A 12,227-nucleotide genomic window follows, 5' to 3' on the forward strand; every position below is an offset into this window, starting at 1 on the left:
CTGCTGGGGGAGCTGAAGAGCAGACTGCGAGTCAAGTCCAAGAGGATCCAGAGACTCAAGTGACAAGTGTGCCTCTGACTGAAACAGAGTCTTCAGTACATCTAAATTAGATAAGGAAAGACTATAGAGAAAATGTCACTTGTAGTCACTGATATCATTGTGTATTCTCCTTACTATAGAGAAGACGTCACCTGTAGTCACTGATATCATTGTGTATTCTCCTCACTATAGAGAAGACGTCACCTGTTGTCACTGATATCATTGTGTATTCTCACTATAGAGAAGATGTCACATGTAGGCACTGATATCATTGTGTATTCTCACTATAGAGAAGACGTCACCTGTAGTCACTGATATCATTGTGTATTCTCCTCACTCTAGAGATATCCCCTGTAGTCACTGATATCATTCTGTATTCTCCTCACTATAGAGAAGGCATCACCTGTAATTACTGATATAATTGTATATTCTCCTCACTATAGAGAGGTCACCTGTAGTCACTGATATCATTGTGTATTCTCCTCACTATAGAGAAGACGTCACCTGTAGTCAATGATATCATTGTGTATTCTCCTCACTATAGAGAAGACGTCACCTGTAGTCAATGATATCATTGTGTATTCTCCTTACTATAGAGAAGATGTCATCTGTAGTCACTAATATCATTGTGTATTGTCCTCACTGTAGAGAAGACGTCACTTGTAATCACTCATATCATTGTGTATTGTCCTCACTATAGAGAAGACGTCACCTGTAGTCACTGATATCATTGTGTATTCTCCTCACTATAGAGAAGACGTCACCTGTAGTCACTGATATCATTGTGTATTCTCTTCACTATAGAGAAGACGTCACCTGTAGTCACTGATATCATTGTGTATTCTGCTTCACTATAGAGAAGACGTCACCTGTAGTCACTGATATCATTGTGTATGCTGCCTGACTGTCCCATCAGAGCTGGAGTAACTTGTAAGTTTTGCAGTACTGATGGGAAATGCTTTTCTTTTTGGAATTCTCTGCTTGACTCTGCTGTCCATTTTAGGAACTGTCCAGAGCAGCATGTGTTTGCAATTGGGAATCTGGACAGTTCCTACGGCACAAAAAATGAGCCCTCATACTGCCCCAAATGCGGAAAAATAAATATGTTATAGGGGTCAGCAAATTACCATTTTAAACATTCATTTTCATGCACGTAGTTATGATTCTTTCCAGAAGTACAACAAAATCAAACCTATATAAGTAGGGTATCATTATTACCATATGGACCTACAGAATAAAGATTGTGTAATTTTTACCGAAAAATGTACTGCGTAGAAACAGAAGCCCCCAAAAGTTACAAAATGGTGTTTTTTCTTCAATTTTGTCGCCGTAGATTTTTGGGTAAAATGACTCATGTCATTACAAAGTAGAATTGATGGTGCAAAAAATAAGCCATCATGTGGATTTTTAGGTGCAAAATTGAAAGGGTTATGATTTTTAAGGGTAAGGAGGAAAAAATGAAAGTGGAAAAACGCTCGGTCCTTAACCCCTTAAGGACGCAGGACGTAAATGTACGTCCTGGTGCGGTGGTACTTAACGCACCAGGACGTACATTTACGTTCTGTGCATAACCGCGGGCATCGGAGCGATGCCCGTGTCATGCGCGGCTGATCCCGGCTGCTGATCGCAGCCAGGGACCCGCCGGCAATGGCCGACGCCCGCGATCTCGTGGGCGTCCGCCATTAACCCCTCAGGTGCCGGGATCAATAAAGATCCCGGCATCTGCGGCAGTGCGCGATTTGAATGAATGATCGGATCGCCCGCAGCGCTGCTGCAGGAATCCGATCATTCAGAACGCCGCACGGAGGTCCCCTCACCTTCCTCCGTCCGGCTCCCGGCGTCTCCTGCTCTGGTCTGAGATCGAGCAGACCAGAGCAGAAGATAGCCGATAACACTGATCTGTTCTATGTCCTATACATAGAACAGATCAGTATTAGCAATCATGGTATTGCTATGAATAGTCCCCTATGGGGACTATTCAAGTGTAAAAAAAAATGTAAAAGTAAAAAAAAAGTGAAAAATCCCCTCCCCCAATAAAAAAGTAAAACGTCCGTTTTTTCCTATTTTACCCCCAAAAAGCGTAATTTTTTTTTAATAGACATATTTGGTATCACCGCGTGCGTAAATGTCCAAACTATTAAAATAAAATGTTAATGATCCCGTACGGTGAACGGCGTGAACGGAAAAGAAAGTCCAAAATTGCTACTTTTTTAATACATTTTATTAAAAAAAATTATAAAAAATGTATTAAAAGTTTTTTATATGCAAATGTGGTATCAAAAAAAAGTACAGATCATGGTGCAAAAAATGAGCCCCCATACCGCCGCTTATACGGAAAAATAAAAAAGTTAGAGGTCATCAAAATAAAGGGATTATAAACGTACTAATTTGGTTAAAAAGTTTGTGATTTTTTTAAAGCACAACAATAATATAAAAGTATGTAATAATGGGTATCATTTTAATCGTATTGACCCTCAGAATAAAGAACACACGTCATTTTTACCATAAATTGTACGGCGTGAAAACGAAACCTTCCAAAATTAGCAAAATTGCGTTTTTCGTTTTAATTTCCCCACAAAAATAGTGTTTTTTGGTTGCGCCATACATTTTATGATATAATGAGTTATGTCATTACAAAGGACAACTGGTCGCGCAAAAAACAAGCCCTCATACTAGTCTGTGGATGAAAATATAAAAGATTTATGATTTTTAGAAGGCAAGGAGGAAAAAATGAAAACGTAAAAATTAAATTGTCTGAGACCTTAAGGCCAAAATGGGCTGAGTCCTTAAGGGGTTAAAGGGGTACATTTTGCACTTTTCCCTACGTTTTGCTTTTTTACAACTGTTCTGATCTGTCACATTTTCTGTGGAGACCTTAGTAAATATGTTGAGATTTTTCAAAACTGTTGGGGAAATTATAGGCAATTGGCAAGACACCCCCAATAAAGGAGTGGTTCTGCAGGTGGTGACAACAAACCACTTCTCAGTTCCTATGCTTCCTGGCTGATGTTTTGGTCACTTTTGAATGCTGGCGGTGCTTTCACTCTAGTGGTAGCATAAGACAGAGTCTACAACCCACACAAGTTACTAAGGTAGTGCAGCTCATCCAGGATGGCACATCAATGGGAGCTGTGGCAGGAAGGTTTTCTGTGTTTGTCAGCGTAGTGTCCAGAGCATGGAGGCGCCACCAGGAGACAGGCCAGTACATCAGGAGACGTGGAGGAGGCCATAGCAGGGCAACAACCCAGCATCAGGACTGTTACTTCTGCCTTTGTGCAAGGAGGAGCACTGCCAGAGCCCTGCAAAATGACTTCCAGCGGGCCACAAATGTGCATGTGTCCATTTAAATGGTCAGAAACAGACTCCATGAGGGTGGTACGAGGGCCCAATGTCCACAGGTGGGGGTTGTGCTTACAGCCCAACACCATTCAGGACGTTTGGCATTTGCCAGAGAACACCAAGATTGGCAAATTCGCCACTGGTGCCCTGTGCTCTTCACAGATGAAAGCAGGTTCATACTGTGCACATGTGACAGAGTCTGGAGATGCTGTGGAGAATGTTCTGCTGCCTGCAACATCCTCCAGCATGGCCGGTTTGGCGGTGGATCAGTAATTAGCAAAATTGCTGTTTTCTTTTCAATTTCCTCACACAAATATTTTTTTTTATTTTGCCATATATTTTATGGTAAAATGAGTGATGTCATTACAAAGGACAATTGGTCCTCATAAAACAAGCCCTCAAAGGGTCTATAGATGGAAATATTAAAGAGGATTTTTTTAGAAGGCAAGGAGGAAAAAAGGAAAACAAAATTTCAATGGTGCTATAAAGACGTGTAAGTGCTGTGCCTGTATCTTATGCTGCGGATCTGACAGTGACCCGACCAATAGTGTGCCTTCAACTGTTGCCCTGCCCCCTGGCCTGCTCTTAGCGGCAATTCGCCGCTCCGAGCAGCCTCACAGGCGCCTGCAAGTCGTACTCAGGGGCATGCGCAGTGTACTCAGACATCGCGGCTGCGACTGAGAGTGCACTCAATGACTCGCAGGCCCTTGTGTGGCTGCTTGGAGCTGCGAATTGCCGCTGTGAGCAGGCGATGCGGGGCAGTGTCAATAGCTGGAGGTACACCATGGGTCGAGTCACCAGCAGATCTGCAGTGTAAAATGCGCTGCGGATCTGTTACGTGTGACCCTACTCTTATAGTGTTATTAGCATATTGTCACCTTAACTGCTGTTCAAGGGTTAATTGTTTTGAACTGTAAGAGCTGGTGAATAGCCACATGTCTCCTGCAGCCAATCAGGGAAGTCATCCTATCCCTCTGGGATAGGGAAGAAATCCCAACTGTCAGTCTCATGTTCTCTACATCCAATCAGAGAAGCCATCCTTGTTGCCATCCTACTCTTCTGGCATCGAAAAGAAATCCTAACAGTCAGTGTAGAGTCTGGCTCTGGATTTTCTGTATGCACATTAGCTGTGACAAACCAATCAGGTTGTTTCTTTCTTTTTTTGACAAGGTCTTTAAAAAACAAAAGAAGCGATCTGATTGGTTGCTATGGGCAAATAATCAACTTTTCCTCAGCACAGGTCTTGATGAATCCCCCCCATAACTTCAACTGTAGATACTTAGTCAAATCCACTCATTCAGAAGTTTGGCAAGGAGAAAAGAGAACCACTGTCTATGAATACCCACACTAGGCTGTGAACTAAGTAAATGCTGGTTATCAGAAGTCAATGCTCCAACTCATAGGAGGAGGGGTCAAGGTTTATAGTAGAAAAGCTCACCCTACCCAGTTGAACCCATGCCACCTTTTTTGGCAAGTGGTGAAAGTTTCCTGAAAGAATATCCTCACATTAAAACATCACCAGCTCTGCTGAGAATCTTCAACCAGTTCGGGGTTAACATTTATTCCTGCTAAGACTTTCTATAAAAGGCATTCCCCTAACTAGCCCTGTTCTACCAGGATAATAAGGGGCTCAACAAAGAGGGTCACTTGATGAAAATAATATATCAAAATATGAAAAACTTTATTGAAGCTAAATAAAAAAATACATAGAAGTGAAATAAAATACATATACAAGGAGGAATACTAACATGAGCACAAAAGGTTATATCACCAGGTCTGCAATAAATAATAGGGAAATATTACAATAGGTCACAATATAGCAGTGCAAGAAGAAACTATACGCAGAGAAAAGCAGCAATACAAGGATATACACAGGGGGCATGTATAGTACACTAGTCCCCAACAACGTGCATCCCAACTAGCAACAGAATAAAAGTGCCATGCAAACTATCAATGTAAATACAAGCAAAAGCAAGCCATATAGACCAAGAGTAAATCAAAGCAGGTAACAGTGCAGAAACTGGGATAGCGCCACTCCAACACGCATTTCAGCACTTTGCCTGGGAGTGGCACTATCCCAGTCTTCCTGTCTATTCATACATAGTTGGTGCCAGTTGCAATCATATCAAGGAAAATATAAACAAACACCCCCCACTTACACTTACTCTAGCTATAACCTTGTGGCTGGAAAAATGATGCATTAACGTCGCCACCAACATCTGCTCCAGTCCCTGGAAGACGCCACATCAAATTATCACAGCACGTGATAAAGCATGTAACTGACGTCCCAAAGAGTAGCAACCTCAGGGGCTGCCGAGCGAGCGTGAGGCGGCTCATGTGCACAAGCAACAAGGCCAGAGCCTGGTGGAAATGTACCAGAGCACTGTGGCTTAGGGAAAGAGTGCCATCTCTTGGAAAGAAACAAATGGTACATGAATGATAAAAATGATAGGACATTGGCAGAGTGTGGACAAATGTCACTTAGTCACTTACTTGTTGAGGTTCTGGTCCAGATAGCAGAACCAATTGTCAAATCTGGGGATACCCATCTTGATGTGCCATCTAAATCATTTCAAAATAAATTCAGCACAGTTAATATGGCATCCCTTGCCAAAGTCTACAAAGTACCTAAACCCCTGAGAAGACCCTGATTTAGTGAGTACCTTTTGGTAATGTGCTAGTGAGCCCACAAGTCACATATCCAGAGTCAAGAAACAAGTCAGGCTCTGCTCTGATCAGGGACCAAAGTCACATCCTGAAATAGGCCCATTAGCCCATAGGTCATCATATTCTAAACCTGCTAGGAAATCTAGTGGGCTGTGATTGATATTATGTTACCTACTTTTGGTGATCAAGTTTTCAAGCAATCTTTTTTGATGATGGTTGCAAAGTTTAAGTCACCAGTCAGCATACAAAATGTCAGATAAGAGGTGTTTTAATGGATTTGGTAAGTTGTTACTCCTCTTTAATTTCACAGTAGATTGTAATGCTGCAGGGCCTGACAGATTTTTTAGTGGATTTTCCAAGTAGACAACACTATTAAAGGACTATTAGGATCCCTTTCCAATAGAGTTCTGTCATAACGGAGTTGTGTGTGTAGAGACCAAGGTGGGTTACCACAGCTCAGCTCCAAGTGAAGTGAAGGAATGCTGAGCTACATTAACCAAGAATGACAATGCATGGTGCTATCTGCTTCATGCTCTGTTTCACTGTGTATGTCAGGGTAATGGTTCAATCTGATATTGATGATAACACGATTATAGTTAAATTACTGGTCTCCCTAAGAAACCCCCCCTGTCCTTATGCCCCATTACAGCATATGAACATCATACTTGAACTCCTTGTCAGTAGAGCTGAGCAGTGAGCTGCAAACTTGAAGGTCTCTTGCTCTGGTAGACCCCGCTCACCAATAGACGCCTATTCAATTGAAATTTATTATGCTTATAACTTCATATGTTGAGAACATTTGATCACTGGGGCTTTATAAAGTCAAACACTTAGGAGTCATCTGGCTTCAAGTCAAATAGCTAAAATCACAAAAAGACAAGCCCTTATTTAAAAGTATGTGGTGGCCCAGTACGGGATGGTGTTTCCCTGTACCCTTCTCCTGCCCTGTCAGGGAGAGTCCCTTTATGTCCCCAGGGCCCCTGCAGTGTTACCCCCTATGCACATATGTTAAATGTGTAATGTTTCTTTAATTACTGTGACCATGTGTTTGTTACCCAGGAGGCACTAGTGACCAGGTGACCCCTCAAGTGACCTATGGGCTCTTTGCTAGACACCCATATAAAACCAGGGGTGGAGCTACAGTCTCTCTCTTACATCATTCTTGCTCATGCTGAGGTCCAGTGCCAGTCATCTCAGAGTGTATCCAGAGCATTGGAGGCCACAAGCCTAAAGTCTGCAGCCACAAAGTCAGCTCAAGTAAGCTCAAAGTCATCTTCATGTCAATTGTCAAGTCAGTCAAGTCAAGTCTTCTATATAGTCACCGTGGCCTGAACTAAAGTGCATGTACATACTGCAAGTCCTAGCAAGCCTGCAAGATCCCCCTGTGTCACTGGTCACCTCCTTGGGATATTGGCTGTATTGCATAGACTGCATCACCTTGTCTGTAACGTGTCTTCATTGCCCTCGTGCCTGTAACCCTCACGTTTCAGAAGACAGGAACTCCGGTGGATGTGGATCCGCTGGACTTGTGTGGCAGATGACTCAGACCGTACCAGGGAACGGAGTCTAAGGTGCCGCTGGCTTTCACCACAGCCTGCCGCAAAGCGGGATGGACTTGCTGCGGCAGGTGGCACCCAGGTCGCTACCGCTGGCACAGCTCGACCACACACAGTAGTGTAGTCAGGACATAGCAGGAGGTCAGTAGGCAGGCGGCAGAAGAGCAAGGTCAGGTCACAGAGCAAAGGATCAGATACAGAGCAAGGCAACTCTCAGGAATGCTTTCTCTCAGGCACAAGGCAACAAAGATCTGTCAGGGAAGTGTGGGAGGAGGAGGAATTTATCAATGAGCCACAGGTGTACCACGCTAATGGGAGCACTGGCCCTTTAAATGTTAAAGCTTTTGTGCGCGCGCTCTAGGGGACGGAGACAAGCGTGCCAGAGCAGAAAGTCAGAGGCGGGGGAAGGAGAAGCACCCGGTGAGTGACAAACTGGGACTCGCATGGGGGTGCGCCAGCAACAGTTAACGGGACTGTGCGCTCACAGCCAGCCCCCCCCCCCCCCCCCGTTTGGTCTCCCCCTCCTTTTATGACTCAGAAAACTCCTGAGAAGGTCACGATCCAGGATATTCTTCTTAGGCTCCTAAGATCTCTCCTCAGGACCGTAACCCTCCCAGTCGACCAGAAAAAAATGTTTACCTCTCACGGTTTTAGTGGCAAGAATCTCTTTAAATTTGTAGAGGCTTGAGGAGAGAGACGTGGAAGTAATTGGGAATTTGTAACGTAGCAAGTAGATGGAGTTTGTAGGAGACAGGATTCATTTTTTGTAGAATCTGGAAGGGACCAAGGTAGTGAGGACCAAGCTTGTAACAGGGTATCTTGAAGCGGATGTACTTGGATGAAAACCACACCATGTCAGCAGGAGAGAAGGATGGAGGAGGTCTTCTACTCTTATCAGCTTGTGCCTTCATGCGTGAAGAAGCCTAGGATAATGACTGTCGGGTCTGTTGCCAGATGGTGGAGAAATCACGGACAAGCTCATCAACAGCAGGCACACCGGAGGAAACTGGGAGAGGAAGAGGCGAACGGAGATGGAGTCCGTAGACAACAAAAAAGGGAGACAATCTTGTGGACTCGGAATCCTTATGATTATATGAGAATTTGATTAACCCTCTCCACCTGACCGTTGGACTGAGGGTGGTAGGTCGAGAAGTCCAGATTGATGTCCAGACGGTTACAAAGGGCTCGCCAGAATTTAGAGACAAACTGTACACCTCGATCTGAAACGATATGCTGAGGAAGACCATGTAAAGAAAAGACATGCAGCAAGAAGTACTTCGCCAGCTGTGGAGCAGAAGGAAGACCTGTTAGAGGAATGAAATGAGCCATTTTGGAAAACCGATCTACAATGACCCAAATGACAGTGTTATTATGAGATGGTGGCAAATCAATGATGAAATCCATGGCGATATGGGACCAGGGAGTCTCCGGAATGGGTATAGGCTGTAAGAGTCCTGCAGGTCTCTGTCGAGGAGTTTTGTCACGGGCACAAGTTTCACAGGAACGAACAAAATCAGAAACATAACGTTCAAGATGGGGCCACTAATAGTGCCAGGAGATTATAAGTAGAGTCTTGCGTATTCCAGGATGTCCTGCTGTCAAGGAAGAAGGGCCCCATTTCAGTACCTTGCATCTCAATCTAGCGGGCACAAAGGATTTTCCCGGAGGAACTTGCTGAATCTTGGCAGGAGTGGCAGGAATCATATGGTCAGGAGGAATAATATGCCTAGGCGTGGAGTCCAAACCAATGACATCAGAGGACCTGTAGAGAGCATCTGCTCTGATGTTCTTGTCTGCTGGACAGAAGTAAATGAAGAAGTTGAACTTAGAAAAGAACAGTGACCACCTTGCCTGGCTGTGGTTCAAATGCTGAGCAGACTGAAGGTATAGAAGATTCTTATGGTCGGAGTAGATGCTGACCAGATGAGTAGAACCTTCCAATAAATGTCACCATTCCTCCAATGCTAGCTTGATAGTGAGGAGTTTACAATCTCCAATGGAGTAATTCATCTCAGCAGGAGAGAAGGTCTTGGAGAAAAACCCACATAGTCTTGCGCTTGGCGTTTTTCTGAGTAAGAACGGCACCCGCTCCAATAGATGAGGCATAAACCTCCAAAGCAAAGGACCTCTCCGGATCAGGTCTTGTAAGCACGGGAGCAGAGGCAAACGCAGACTTTAAACAGGAGAAGGCCTCTTCAGCCTCTTTAGTCCAAGACTTAGGGTTAGAAGCCTTCTTAGTGAGAGCCCCAATAGGGGCAGCCAAGGATGAAAAATGTGGGATAAATTGACGATAATAGTTAGCGAATCCCAGAATGCGTTAAATAGCATGTAGGCCCGAAGGACGAGGCCAATCCAATACTGCAGACAATTTATCTGGATCCATCAGCAGGCCCTGATGAGAGACAATGTAGCCAAGAAACGGAAGACTAAACTTCTCGAACAGACATTTCTCCAGTTTGGCGTAGAGATGATTCTTCCGTAGTCGCTGAAGAACCAGACGAACATGAGTACGATGCTCCTCTAAGTTGGAAGAGAAAATCAGGATGTCATCTAGGTATACGACAACACAGGTGTAGATAAGATCATGGAAAACATTTTTGACAAACTCTTAAAAAAAGGCTGGAGCATTGCAGAGACCAAAAGGCATTACGAGATACTCAAAATGTCCGTCACGAGTATTGAAGGCCATTTTCCATTCATCTCCCTTGCAGACACGAATGAGGTTATACGCTCCACGTAAGTCCTACTTGGAGAAGACCTTGACACCGGGTAGATGGTCAAAAAGTTCTGAGATAAGAGGTAGAGGGTAATGGTTCTTGACCGTGATTTTGTTAAGTCCCCTGTAGTCAATGCATGGACGCAGTGAGACATCCTTCTTTCCAACAAAGAAACCTGCTCCGGCAGGAGAAGAGGACTTACAGATAAAACCCTTTTGGAGATTCTCCTGGATAAACTCAGCCATGGCTTTGGTCTCAGGAACTGATAGAGGGTATATCCTTCCAAGAGGAGGATTGGTACGGGGCAGAAGATCTATAGGGCAGTCGTAAGGACGATGTGGAGGCAGAGACTCAGCATGTTTCTTGCAGAATACATCAGAGAAATCTTGGTAAGGTGGCAGCAGGCCGGGTAAAGGAGGAGGACGAGAAACAACTTTAGACTGAACTGGTTGGAGGCAAAGATTTTGACAGGATTGTACCCAGCAAATTATTTCTCCAGTTCTTTAATCCAGTTGCGGAGAATGGCGTTGCAGCCAAGGAAGGCCAAGAAGAATCTCTGAAGTACAGTGAGGCAATACACCGACTTGAATGAAGAGAGATTCTGTACTGAAGTGTACCATACAGAGGAGATGAACAAGAGTTTGGCAAGCCGAGTAAGAGGAATACTTGTGGACCATAGAAGCATCAATAAAGTCATCTGCTGATCCAGAATCCAAAAATGCTGTAGCACTGAAGGAGGACTTGGCTGAAGCGAAGACTTGTACAGAAATAGTTAAGCGTGAAGGGGTAGTATTCACACCCAGGGACGCCTCTCCCACAAACCCTAGGTGCAAGCATTTTGTCAGATGCTGTGGGCGAGCTGTACAGTCCTTGAGGAAGCGCTCTGGGCTAGCACAATACAAACACAAATTCTCACTGCGTCGTTGTGACTTCTCCTGTTGCGTAAGACGAGAACGATACACTTGCATTGCCTCTTTGGTAAGAGGCACAGGAAACTGAAGAGGTGGATGTTGAAACAAGGGTGCCAGGCGAGGATATCTCCATATTAGGGCTGGTTCCCTCTCTAAGCGCAGTTCCTCCTGTCTCTCAGAAAAAACGCACATCAATGCGTGTGGTCAAGTGGATAAGTTCATTCAAAGAAAATGGAGGATCATGTGCTGCAAGGGCATCTTTAATCCTGCTTGACTGTCCTTTTTTGAATGTGGCACACAAGGCCTCATCATTCCAGGCAAGTTCAGAGGCTAGAGTGCGGAATTGAACCGCGTAGTCACCAACGGAAGAATTCTCTTGACAGAGGTTCAGAAAAGCCATCTCAGCTGAAGAGGCACGTGCGGGTTCCTCAAAGACACTGTGAAATTCTGCCAAGAAAGCTGACAAATTGGAGGATACCGGATCACCTTGATCCCAAAGGGGTGTAGCCCAGGCCACGGCTTTTCCGGATAGTAGGCTAATGACAAAGGCCACCTTTGCACGTTCCATCGGAAACTGCTTAGACATGAGCTCCAAGTGTATGGAGCACTGTGTAATGAAGCCTCTCCATAACTTGCAATCCCCATCAACTTAGAAGGTAAAGGCAGACGTAGCCTGGAGCCAGAAGACACTGCAGGAACTGATGGTGTAAGTGGGCCAGGTTGCGGTACCTGCTGCTTTTGTTGCTGCAAGGCCAAAAGCTGTTGTAACATAGCAGACAGTTTGGTAAGTTGCTGAGCCTGTTGGGCCATTTGCTGAGACTGACATACCACAACAGAGGGAAGATCTGCAACTTCAGGCAGGGGTACCTCAGAGGGATCCATGGCCGAATCTTACTGTAACACTCACATTTCAGAAGACAGAAACACCGGTGGATGTGGATCCACTGGACCTGTGTAGCAGATGACTCGGATTGTACCAAGGAGCAGAGTCTAAGGTG

The 12,227-nt window shown here is 44.6% G+C and overlaps 1 long non-coding RNA gene across 1 annotated transcript in view; it reads right to left on the minus strand.

Moving 5' to 3' along the window:
• LOC130357666 (uncharacterized) overlaps window positions 1–12,227 on the minus strand; it is a 45,124-nt gene that overhangs the window by 4,122 nt on the left and 28,775 nt on the right. Inside the window, exon 2 of the long non-coding RNA XR_008889215.1 lies at window positions 5,872–5,940. This is a non-coding gene — a long non-coding RNA (uncharacterized LOC130357666). The remainder of the gene's footprint in view (window positions 1–5,871; window positions 5,941–12,227) is intronic.

This window comes from Hyla sarda, chromosome 2, assembly GCF_029499605.1.
Source record: "Hyla sarda isolate aHylSar1 chromosome 2, aHylSar1.hap1, whole genome shotgun sequence".
NCBI lineage: Eukaryota > Metazoa > Chordata > Amphibia > Anura > Hylidae > Hyla > Hyla sarda.